Source organism: Anabrus simplex, chromosome X (genome assembly GCF_040414725.1).
Source record: "Anabrus simplex isolate iqAnaSimp1 chromosome X, ASM4041472v1, whole genome shotgun sequence".
Taxonomy (NCBI): Eukaryota; Metazoa; Arthropoda; class Insecta; order Orthoptera; family Tettigoniidae; genus Anabrus; species Anabrus simplex.
Genome location: NC_090279.1, coordinates 58293883 through 58307321, shown reverse-complemented (window position 1 = coordinate 58307321; position 13439 = coordinate 58293883).

The following is a 13439-nucleotide window of genomic DNA, read 5'->3' as shown; positions in this document are numbered from 1 at the left end:
AATTCATCTTTTTATCACCATTTCACAACTTAAATACACGTTCTAGATTCATTCTTTCTATTTCACTGCACCGCACAAATAAAATTAATAGACAATTTGTGGTGACTGTCGCCAGATTATGTAAATCCCTGCCAGTTCAGGTCAGAAAAACTAGCTTTTTTTAATCACGATTTAAGGTCACCTGCCGAGACTACCTGCTGAGGACAGCTGACTGAATGGTTGAAGTATGAATGTGTGTGTTCTTGAGGATTAGCCATTTTTAAGAGTTTTAAATATTAATTAGTTCTAATATTAATTTAGTAAGTAATTTATTTAAATGTATTTTCAATTCTATTAATTTATGTAGTTTTAACTATTTTAAGTATCTCAGTATTTTATCTAAGATTCTGATTAGTATGTGCTTAAGTGTACGAGAGGGCCTGGAACCCTAACTTCGCCACTGTACTGAAGGCACTAATAAATAAATAAATAAATAAATAAATAAATAAATAAATAAATAAATAAATAAATAAATAAATATTGTAAAGCGTGTGGGTATAGATATTTTGTTAGTTGGTAAAGAAAAACACGCGTTACAACTTATGCTATGTAGGGTTTACCTTGTCCTATTAGTTCCAACGCGGTTAGGGCCACGCAGCTGTGAGCTTGCATCCGGGAGATAGTGGATTCGAACCCCACTGTCGGCAGCCCTGAAAATGTTTTCCCGTGGTTTCCAATTTTCACACCAGGCAAATGCTGGAGCAGTACCTTAATTAAGGCCATGGCCGCTTCCTTCCCACTCCTAAGCATTTCCTATCCCACCGTCACCATAAGACCTATCTGTGTCGGTGCGACGTAAAGTAAATTGTTAATTACTTTCCTCCCAAGCCTGGGATACAGAATATAGTAGTATAAAGTTAGAGTTTTGTGACGCTAATATGTATAATTTTTATTAACGTGTCAGAAACCAACGGCACTGAGCTGTTGCCATTTCAACACCGTTTTAAGGGTTACCGATCCAAGCCAGGATTTGAACCTGCGAACTCGGACTCAGAAGGACAGAGACACAACCAACTGAGCCACGTGAAAAGAAGGCGTTTGTGATTATTGTTATAAATATATGCAGTTAGCATTTTTACAAAGTTTTATGAGGAGCATTTATTAAGGCGTACGCTTTCTTACTGTCCTAAATGCACGAGGCCGGACAGAGGAACTAGCTGGAAGCTAAGGAGCCTTGCAGGGGTGTCGCTTCCTTCCCTGTTCACTTTTCCAAACCAAACTCCATGACGTAACAGCCCCGAAGCGCCATCGTCTACCAAGCGACGGCTGTTCAGACCGGAGGCCTGCAGATTACGAGGTGTCGTGTGGTCAGCACGACGAATCCTCTCCACCGTTATTCTTGGCTTTCTAGACCGGGGCCACCATCTCACCGCCAGATAGCTCCTCAATTATAAACACGTGGGCTGAGTGTACCTCGAACCAGCCCTCAGATCCAGGTAAAAGTCCTTGACCTGGCCGGGAATCGAACCCGGATCCTCCAGTAAGAGGCAGGCACGCTACCCCTACACCGTGGGGCCGGCTGGTTACTTTTAGGTCTCCTTATTTTCGAATTTGACTTAAGGCATTCTGCATTCGATTCCCGGCACTGACAGAGTTAAGAAAGCCATGAGATCGGGAGGATACAGGCTTGTTTTTGGGTGCAGTAGAGTTTTCCTTGAGTCTCCCGTAATCGAAATATCTACGGCCTGGAAGGTAGTCACCTTCACGGAGTGTAGTACCAAAGTGGTTCGTTTTTTTAAGAAGACAAATTAAATAAAGATTCTACTTCCTCACAAACGAAGAACGATATTTTCAATTTTACGAACAGTTTCAATAATGCAGCCGGTGTATGTTAAGAGTTCAGAAGCTATGATTGTACATGGTAACAATCAAAACCAACAATATTTACTGAATATCCGTCACCGCACTCGGTAGGACCAGCTTTCTTTTTATATTCACCGGGCGAGTTGGCCGTGCGGTTAGGGGCGCACAGCTGTGTGCTTGCATTCGGAAGATAGTGGGTTCAAACACCACTATCGGCAGCCCTAAAGATGGTTTTCTGAGGTTTTCCATTTTCACACTAGGCAAATGCTGGGGCTGTACCTTAATTAAGGCCACGGCCGCTTCTTCCCACTCTCAGCCCATTCCTTTTCCATCCTCGCCATAAGACCTATGGTGCGACGTAAAGCAAATTCTAAATAAAAACATAAAAAATCTTTTCACACCCCCTTCCAAGGAATAGTTTTATCCACACTACTGGCCTGGACTTACACCCCACCCACTGAAATTATTTTGTGGGTACGCCACTGCATCCACTCACCATTTAAGGTACAAGGTAAGTCCGAAGAATGGTTGGAGATTCAAAATACGCCACCATAAATGATGCGGTTCTGGCTCAAAAGTGTAAGGAAACGTAAGGGACGGGATCTGTGTTTTAAGTAGAATCCGTATCAATAGAACGTGAATTCCCATTTTAAAAATGTTTCATGTATCGACTGGGATTCCAGCCTGGGCCGTCCTGATGAGAAGATAGAACCATTGGAACTGAGTTATCACGCCCGCCAATTACAAAATAGTTACCCGCACTTTTGATGGTGCCATATGAGGTTAAATCAGTCCCCGGGTATTTGACAAAATATATAGGCCCACCTATTGAACTTAGGCACGACTCCGCGATTGTCTTGCTATTTTAAAAGTAAAAAAAAACTTTTTCATAACTTACCGAGGATGCACGTGGTGTTGGCTTCTCAGTGACAAAACGGTCCCTCTTCAAAAAAGGTTACTTATATGGCACAAAATGAGGAACAAACGTGCAGCTCACAATCCTGTCACAGTCTTCCCAGCGCTGCAACTTAAACACAGCACATCTCTTAACCACGGTACAACCCGAGGATCTCTAGGACATTGTTGTTTCCTGGAACCGATATGCAAAAGCTGACACGATGTTGTAAGCTTGCAACTGTTTCTGGACGTGGCCCCCCGTTATCTCGTTGGTCACGTTCCGGCCCCCTACTGAGTAATCCCTTGCTAATTGCCCCTTTCTTCATGTCTTGACATTTGTCAACACACGGTTACATTCTCAATACTGAGGCCTCTACAGGGAAATATCCCCGCGCATCACAATCCTAAGTGTCTTCCTTTCATTCAAGCAGTACAAATATGGAGAATTATGTATGTCCCTATTGAGCCCTGCTAGTAGATTCTTGTCGCTACGTTAACTTAACATTTCGGCGTACGTTTTTAAGTTGTTCGTACCGTACGTAAAACAACGGGCGATCATCGCTCTAGTTTCAGGAAATATTTTGGGGGGGGGGCCCGGCCCCAGTGGGCCCCCCCCCCTTGGCTACGCCAGTGCTTCGGGAGGTCCAGGAAGTTATTCACAGCTCTATAACGGCTGCGCTGGCTACTGAGTTGAAGATCCTGGGTTAGGTCTCCGTCCGTTGATCCGTGCTTCCAGGCTGCTTTCCAATGGTAATAGTCAGGCTTCGGAAAATTTTACACTTAAAATGCCAAAATATGCATACATATGTGTAGTAGAAAGTGTTAAAATATGCATTGAAACGAACATACAGACTATCTAGTTATCAATTAGCGGTTTATATTGTAAGAAACGCTTGAACCATCGCCAAATTAAAAATTATTACTTATCTTACCATAATACAAAGCTGCAGTTTGTCAATGAGATTCAAACATGTTGATTATACTTAATGATTGCGTGATGAAATACGTGTCGAAACACAAACTTGCGGCTATTTTTGCTTAAGATAACTTTCCGAAAACACTGTTTTCACATCACACGTCATAATTGGTGTGTACGGGGGACAGCGTTGCTCAACGTCCGTAGGTACCCTACACGTGTCCTCCGGGTGGAGCTAATCGAGCAACAACAGCAAGATGCCGCCGTACTGCTCTACAGGGCCTCACAGGTATCACAATCGTGCAACGAACTTAAATAATAGTCCTTCTGAGGACTCACATTCACATTCACACACCCGAACTTTCGGCTCTGTATTAACCATCTGCCAACTTAACATAGAAGGCATTAGTAAGGCAAAAGTGAATATTTATCCAAGGTCCTTCATGAACTCTCCGTGGATGTGGTAGTACTCCAGGAAACTCACACTGAAGATGACCAGCAGTTGAAACATAGGGGTAAAATTCTAGGATACCAACTAACGGCAGCAGTGAATGATCTTAAGTATGGCATAGCCACCTTTGTCAAGAACGATATAGCAAACTGTGAAGCAATGGAACACGTTGCAAACGAAGCATTCTTCACCTCATCTATAAAGGCAGATAATGTCGTGATTACTAACGTAGATAAGCCACCTAGCGTCAGCTCGCCAGAGCACAGAATATTGGTACCTCCAGAAAACAGCATCACTTTTGGAGACTTCAGCAGCCACCACATGCTGTGGGGATACGATGAGTGCTTTAAATGGATGGATGCAAGCGATCTTAAGCTAGTGTTCGATGCCAACGACAAAGGAACTTTCCACTCTGGTCGTTGGAAAAAAAGAATATTCGCCAGATCTCTGTTTTGCCTCCCATAACCTTATGACAACTAGCTCAATACACAGACAGGTACTGAACAATTTCCCTCGGAGCCAACACAGACCCATAATCTTTAGAGTTGGTCTGCAGATCCCTGTTATTAGGTCTGTACCCATACCTAGATGGAACTTCCATGATGTTGACTGGAAGTCATATGCTTTGCACACAGATGCCAACATTAGGTGGATAGCTCCAACGCCAGAAAATCACTGGAGGTTTGTTGGGCTAATAAAATCAGCTGCAGAAAGAACCATTCCTCGTGGCTATCGGAAGGATTACATACCTGGCTGGAACGAGGAAACAAGTCGCTTGTTTGCTGAATACTTAGAAGAAAACAGTCAGGAGAAAGCAAATGAACTTCTGAAATCTCTAGATAATGCTAGAAGAGAGAAGTGGATAATGGGGGTGGTTGGAGTCTTCTTCCTGCAAATGTGGTGCTGAAGTGCAAACTATCAGCCATATCGTGAAAGAATGTCCTCTCCGAGGATTCACTGGGCCTATGGAGGAGCTACATCAAGTAACCCCCACGGCACTCACTTGGCTGGAAAGACTTGACATCAGCTTGTGATGAAATCTCAGAACCTGCAGTTGTGTGTGTATGTGTGTGTGTGTGTTTACCTCCTAGTTAGTCTGTCAATACTCTATATCCATGTATATAAATATGTTTATATTTTTCTAATAACACTTATATGTAAAATACATTTCAAACGATTGTCAAAGGTAGCATCATACGCTAAAATAATAATTTCATTTGTAGAGTTCCACACTTGTGACATGACTGAAAGATTTTCCCTAGGATATAGAGTGCGACCCACAGGGAATTCATAGTGTTCAAATCAATATACTTCTTGTTGTTCTTGTTGCTTCATGAGGTTCAAACAAGCGAACCTCAGCCACACATCGTATCACCAGGTAACTTTAATGTTGAAGACACTTCTTAGCTGACAACGCAGGGTCCCAATACAGCGAAAACAATAAAAGTATGAAATTTCCTCAATTGTGCCGAGAGTTGAGGAGATAACGTGTTATATTGTGAGTACTGGAGAGCTCTATCAAACTAAAAAGGCAAATTTCGAAAATCACCTTCATTCCAAATGCCTAAAATCTCTTGGTTCATTACGCGTTTTCTTTCTTATTCAAATCCTAGCCAAATTAGTCTTTCTGTAATGCGTTCCTTGGTTCAATACGCTCGGGGATTTTTGATTTTTTGAAAGATAATCTCACCGAAGTCTTAAGTAAAACTCTGTCTAGACTCTTATTAGCGTTCGTAGTGGTAGAAAAAGGCAAACAACTAATATAATCGACCGGATAACGATAATTAAACAAAGGATAGCAAATTTTGGGAATAAACATAGAATACATCCTCATAGTTCATTATACCTTGTTTATTTAAAATTCGTGGCTCATATCCCTAGGATGATTTCAGCAGTGAGTTGCCTGCCTGCAGGCCTATAACTGTGGATTTTTTCCCTGTTTTCTTCTTGTGTTATCCCACATGTGGAAGCACTTGTGTTCATAAAACATCCCCTGCACACTTTTACATATACTATATCTGTCTTAAGATATAAAACATATGACACAATTCTAAATGTCCCCTTATCAGGATCACCTGTTCAGTATCAACACGTGGTGTTCTCTTATATCTGCTGCCAAGAGACCAATACTCTTCCAATAATCTTTCTCGTACGTCTGCACGAAGTCTCTCTTTACACTCTGCTCGACAGTCTCTAAGGGGTTCCATTACTCTGGCTCTAAAGTGGTATACGATTTTATCTGTCCGTTGTTTTTAACCTGAGAACAGCATTCCTCTGGCGAGAAAACAGATGGAAAACATTAATATCTTCTCCACTTGAGCTTTCCACTTACACAGACATAAAATCTGGATCGTTTCCCTGTTGTCATTCACTTCTTCATTTTCATCTCTGGCCATTGGCTGCAACACTGTCAAACTCAAATGACCATTGTTATACTACTGAGCACGTAAGCCCATACACTAAGGGTGCAACCTTACACTTTCTCCCCTGTAATGTATAGATAGTGATTATAGCTACTTTTGTAACTGTTGGGTTTCTATTCGACGTAGCTAACCATACAGTTTAGGGACCCTACTTTCCGATACGACGTCCGGCACGTTGGCACTGTACATTCAGGATTTATATCGTGAATTGCCAGAATTACGTATTGCCATTGCAGTCACTAGTCTTACATTTGCGGGTATAATTGTAAATCTGTTTGGCTAATACCAGGTGGCATTTGATAACGTAGTTTGTGTGAACGCAGCATTATATTAGTTTTGGTTTTATTTCGTCCAATATTTAGGTACACAATTCAGTTAGGATGTCTAAGGAGCACGAAAAATCATCAAGAACTCCTACGAAAATGAAACCAACGTTACCTGGTTTACAAAAATAAATTCAGACATTGCTACGACGTATTGAAAAAGAAAGGCGATGAGTTGTCACTCTTAGTGATGTGGACCTTATGACAAGAGTTTCACAATTAATTGGGGTAAGAGTTATTTTTAATTTTGTTTCTGTGAAAACATGTCTTGTCTCGACTTCGATACGGTTGCAGACCTGGCCTTTGTGCATTGTTATTGACTTACGGCATATGTGTATGTAATATATTTGCTCATGTGTATTATTACAGCGAAGTTTCATTTAGATTTCTATTCTCCTTACTAGGTGACATCTGCCACCTGGACGACTGTCCTAAAAGCTTCCAGTAATGCTGGGTGGTTTGCACACCATTTCCAAAGGTGAAAACCTCCACTCTCTAGTAAATTAATAGTTTCAGACTGCAACTGAAGATCATCATGTACATTGTCACAGCCGCTTACTAGGTCATCAGCATAAAGATCTCTGCGAACAACTTATGCGTCTCTGGGGAACCTCGATTCTTCATCTTCAGCAAGTTGCTTCTGTAATCTGGTAGCTAGAAAGGCTGCTGCTGCTGCTGTACTGTATGCTACAGTTGCCAGTTCATAGTGACAGGGTGGGTCCCTAGGTGAATCCCTCAAGATAATCCACTGATCGTTCCTATCATCTGCATGAACCATGACTTGCCGATACATTTCAGCAATAACTGCAGTGAACGCAAAGGTATGCATTGAAATCTTAGAATAATAGTATAAAGATCCTCTTGTATTTTTGCTCCAACCATTAATATATCATTAAATGAAATATTGTTGGAAGTTTTATAGAAATCTGGTAATTATGTTTGACTCATTAGTGCCCCTGTATATTTCCTGGGTTTCCCTAATGTGGTAAGCTTGATGTAGTAAATTACAGTATATTTACTTTTTATCGCATACTATTGTTGTAGGTATTATTATTATTATTATTATTATTATTATTATTATTATTATTATTATTATTATTACACATTCCTTAAAATGTAAATAAACTAATATTTAATATAGTAAATTATGCTTATCTCTTTGGATTCGTTTCTTTCATTGCATACTGTTAACGCTATGGCAACATGACTTCTTTTTGATGTAGATACAGTATAAAAGCATTTCTTCCAAAATAGATGTGTTATACATCCCTGTGGGTGAGGGACCCAGACGAAGAATACACCCAAGGTATATCCTGTCTGTTGTAAGAGGCGACTATAAGGGGCGACTAAGGGATGATAGTGTTAGAGCCATGAAACTAATTGTGATTAGTACCAAAATGCGGGGAACTCTATGGGTCGCCGTTACTTGTGAGTAGTACCACTATGTTAGGTACACATGAGTTTTGTGATTAGTAGCAATATAAGGTGAGTCTGTATGGGTTTTCCAGTACCCGTGATTAGTACAATTGTGAGAAACACCACCGGTCTGGGCGTTTTCTGTGATTAGTACCCACTATATGAAGAACACCAAGGGAATACTGGCGACCGTGATTAGTACACCTAGGTGATGAACATCATGGATTTGCGTTGTGTATAAGTAGCGTCATAATGTGAGAAACACCATACGTCTGCGTTACCTCTGCGAACTAAAATACTTCTGAATAATACCATAATGTGTGAAACACCGCGAGTCTACGCTATTTTTGATTAGTACAGCAACATGACAAATACTATGATTGTACTTTGCTAGCGATAAGTGTCATTATGACGGGCCGTTGACCAGCATTTTGGACCCCTTTTGACAGCAAGCATCCTCGATTCAGGATTATGCTTTAGAAGCAATCCCCTGGTCAGCAATACTATCGTTTATGATAGTTTCTGTGTCGGATCCACCGATTCTTTAAAATTCATATCCATCAAATTATTCTACGTCATCACGTTTTCATTCTGGTCAGTGGACGATTTTGAACTTTTAAATTGTCAATACTTTTCGTCTCATTTCATACCATTAGGGACTGATGACCTAGATGTTAGGCCCCTTCAAACAACAAGTATCATCATCATCATCAGGTTTATTATACCTGCACCAATCAGACTACAGTCTAGGGAAGTACCTTTTATTATACTACATAATGCTCTTACTTATATGTATAATTGAAGAACTGAAGATCCATATACAGGTATAACTGGTATAAATCCATACTGAGTAATTTGGGAGAGAGTAAGCCCATGTGGAATTGCGCATCACAAGAAACTGTGTGAATTGGCCGTGCAGTTCGATCACACTGCTGTGGGGGTGGATTCGAACCCCTCAGTCGGTAGATCTGAAGTTCTTTTTGTTTTTTTCCGTAGTTCCCTCACTATTACTTTTAGATGTAACTTTATTTTTCATAGCCCTCCTTCCTATCCCATTCTTGCCTTACAACCTGTCTTCAATCAGTGTGATTTAAGCCAATATATAGAAATCTGGTAATTTTGTTTGACTCATTAGTGCCCCTGTATATTTCCTTGGTTTCCCTAAGGTGGTAAGCTTGAGATAAACCAACTTGCAAGCTGAACATTGTTTAAAATGACCCTCCCATCCCCTACAGCTTATTGAAGGATGAAGAAGAATAAAACAACATCCAGGCAATAGGAAGACATATACTGTAGGTCCTACAGTACGTGGTAAGTCCTTGAACTTACGGAATTTGCAATAAAATACACAATCTAGATCTTTGTCTCTCTTTCTCTCTCCCTCCACCTCCCGTTGAGAATACGGTTATACCAATGCGTACATCAAAATAAAGGCAGGAAACTATTTAAATTTATTTTAATTTAAGCCAGTGAAGAAGAAAATGTATGACGAGCTCGGGCTCGCGGATTCGAGTCCGGCGGTATTTGAGGGTGCTCAAATATACCATTCTAATGTCTGCAGACCTACCGGTAAGTGAAAGAATTCTTGCGGGACGAAATTCTGGCTCCTCGTCGTTTATGGAAACCCAAGAAGTAGTTAGAACTGTTAACATTATTATTCTCAATTCAACAATAAGTTTGAAAGCTGACCTAATTTCCGTGCACGTTAGTTCTCCCCTATATTCCCTGGATAAGCTTGAATATATAACCAGCAAGACAACTGAAAATATGCCGAATAATTACAGGTTACTAATGAGAGAAAAAAACTGAAAATTCGAAAGAATGGCAGCTTGATTTTTTCTGGGTGATATCGGAGAAGAGAATATGTAGAGTTACAAAAATGTTCCAAAGTTTGGGCTGGGAAGATTTGGGATAAAAGAGACGAGCTGCTCGACTGTTCAGAGCTGTCAATGGAGAGATGGCGTGGAATGATATCAGTAGACGAATACGTTTGAGTGGTGTCTTTAAAAGTAGGAAAGATTACAATATGGAGATAAAGCTGGAATTCAAGAGGGCAAATTGGGGCAAATGTTCGTTTATAGGATGGGGAATTAGGGATAGGTAAAACTTACCAAGGGAGATGTTCAATAAATTTCCAATTTCTTAATAATCATTTAAGAAAAGACTAGGAGAATAACACATAGGGAATTTGCCACCTGGGCGACTGCCCTAAATGCAGATCAGGATGGACGGACGGACGGAAGGATGGATGGATGGATGGATGGATGGATGGTTGGATGGATGGATGGATGGATGGATGGATGGATGGATTGACGCACGCACAAAAGAAAGGAAAGGCACTAAGTAATTTGTGGAAATTTCGAAAATCACACTGCAAAGACTAAATAAAATGCATAGTTTAAGACACCATTCTTTTCATGGATATCGTTTTCGGAATGCATATATCAAATTAAAGGCAGAAATATGTAACATTAATTTGAGTAGGTGTGAGAAAGTGCGTTTATTTCCTCAGTTCCTCTCTGAGCAAGGGAAAGGGCTTAATTATGAATATCTTGTGGTTTCCGTGGTAGTTAGAGGTGAAAGAAGGTGCTGGGGTGAGCAGGTCTCAAAATACGTAATTAAAATTAAGATAAAATTTAACAAGGTTATATTTTCTTTTCAAGATCAAGAAATAACAAGAATAACAGAAACACAGTTGAATATCAACAATTTCAGAATGTACAATTACAGTTTTTACAGAATTTGGGCTTCGAGCCCCGGGCTCACAATTCTTGAGCAATTAGCCCAACTTTGCCTAAATACAAGATTCGACAAAGGGGCAGAAGACCCCTATCATGCCCAGGAGCACTTGCTCCCAATTACCAAATAAAGCCTCCTCGAGGCACACAAAATCAACTTTTAAGAAAGAGCAAACCCGCTCTCAAGGTTCAAGCCTATCAAAGGCCACACCGAACTCCACCTTTAAGCTGTCCTCCAAATACAATAACACAGGGGTAAAAATACCCAACCTACTGAGGCATATTCATTAAAGAAACAGGAAAATTACATGGCCTCCAAAATACCAACTTGAGAGGAGGCATCCTTGCACTCCTAATACACTTTATTTAAAACCTATTTGGCACTAGGCCGCATATGCAAGGGCTAATCCCATACTACGGAGGTGACACGATTGAAAAATGTTATGACATTACGAGTAGAAGGGAAACTGTTATAAAAATGTAGTCACCTCGAAACAAAATGGATGGGAGCTCGAGAGGGTTAGGCACGCTCTATCCCAATTTGTAGTTAAGAAAACAGAATTTATACCAAGTGTCTTTTACATTTTAAATATAGGTTACATGAGGAAAGTTTCAAACCCGCCCCGAGGGTTAAACTGCCGAGCTAGCAAGTAAATAAGTTATAAAACGGCCATTACCTGATGGTTGAACTGCTGCCCGAAGAAAGAGGCGCTTCCCGCCCCCTGCTACAGAATCACACAAAGAAGATGTTACTGAAGTGGCGCAGGGACCCGAAAATCAGCAGTTTATATACCCTCGTGGAACATTCGAGACCTTTCATGAATGATAACACCCGCCCACAAGCATTTTATTGGACGACCAAAAGATTGCAAGTCAAAACTGAAGAAGACATCTAGGATTGGTGAAGAATTAATTACAAAAATTACTCATTGGTCGAATTCAAAACTGGCGGAAATAGAAGGGTTATACAGCCAACCAAAACAATGACTAAAAGAAATTTAACAAAGAACAAACTTATGCATACTAAAATTCTTCAAAAAAGTTCTTTCACTTCGCACTAGGGTGCACCGTTGCATTTCTTCAGTAGTGCCATCTAGAAGAGAATGTTCACACTTCTCACTACAAAGAAAACAAAAATAAATCGAAAAAGACACAGTTCCAAACTCTTCAAAATTTACAGATAGCGACATCTTCTGATAACCTTTAGAATTAACACGGTTGTTAGAGTTCAGGCTTCCTCCAGTAGAGGAGTTTCAACTGGCGCAAAGTTCGAATTAGCGGCGCGGAGGTGTACCGCCTGGTACAGACCTCCCCCCCCCCCCAAAAAAGTCCCTCCCAGGGGTAACACAGAAGAACATAAACGTTTGTTTTAAAATAAGGTCCAAGTCATGATGTTGATATGGACATTAATTGCAGAAGTATTTACAACCAAATTTTCTTAAATGATTGGATCCAGTCTCAAAATTCTTTGTAGTTACTTTTGATGTAATGTCTTTATGCTTGTAGAAGTTGAATTCAGAAGGAGAAACTTTTAATTCTTGAAAGGGAAGAAAAATTTTCTAAGTCCACCAAATATTGCAGTTGAATCCAAAAAATGTAGTAATCGTTGATATTAAATGTCCATGTAGCTGATTAAGTACATTAACTGTTGAATAAGGTTGACGGCCGGACCGGCCGCCGCTGCTTGTGTCCAGAAGTGGCCGCTCGGACCCCTCAAGTACCCTGAGATACCACTCGCCCGCACTATGAGAGGAGTCGTGGAGTTGAAGCACGCCGCGCCCGCGGCGAACATACAGGTCGCGGGCAAGTTGCAGGTTGTGCGCCGCACATCAGCCTTGGCCGGGATGAGGGCTCCGGCTCGCCGTACACTGGTTGACCTCGCTGAAGAGGGGCGGGCCCATACCCCACCTCAGTGGCGGTACGGCGCCGCGCTGCTGCAGGGGCACTGAAACATTAAAATCTCGGCGGCAGAATTTTGTTGGACCAGTTGATTTTAGGGTACAGTCTTTGTGGTGAGGTTGAGGGGCCAGCGGCGTGGAGGTTTTATTTTTCGTTTCACTTAGCCACAGTTTTACGTGAGCATGAGACGGGAGCATGGTAATGGCCATGGCAAGGACAGGATGGCAGTTTAACTGGTCGGGGAAGGTGTACAATAAATGCTTAAATACAAAGAACCTGACTCCAAGGGCAGAAGGCCTCAAAATGCAACCCCCCAAAAAATATAACCTTCCGAATTCTTTCGAAAATGTTAAAGCAAATATAAAATCACCTACGTTAGCGCGGAAGCTACACAGGTTTCACCTGCGACAGGTGAACCCTAAATATCCTCTCGGTGGCTGGATTGCTTAGCAATAAGGTAACAGGAGTAAGGAAATCGAGAATAATACACGGACCATGAAATATGGGGGCAAGCTTGTCCGCGGGAACAAAATT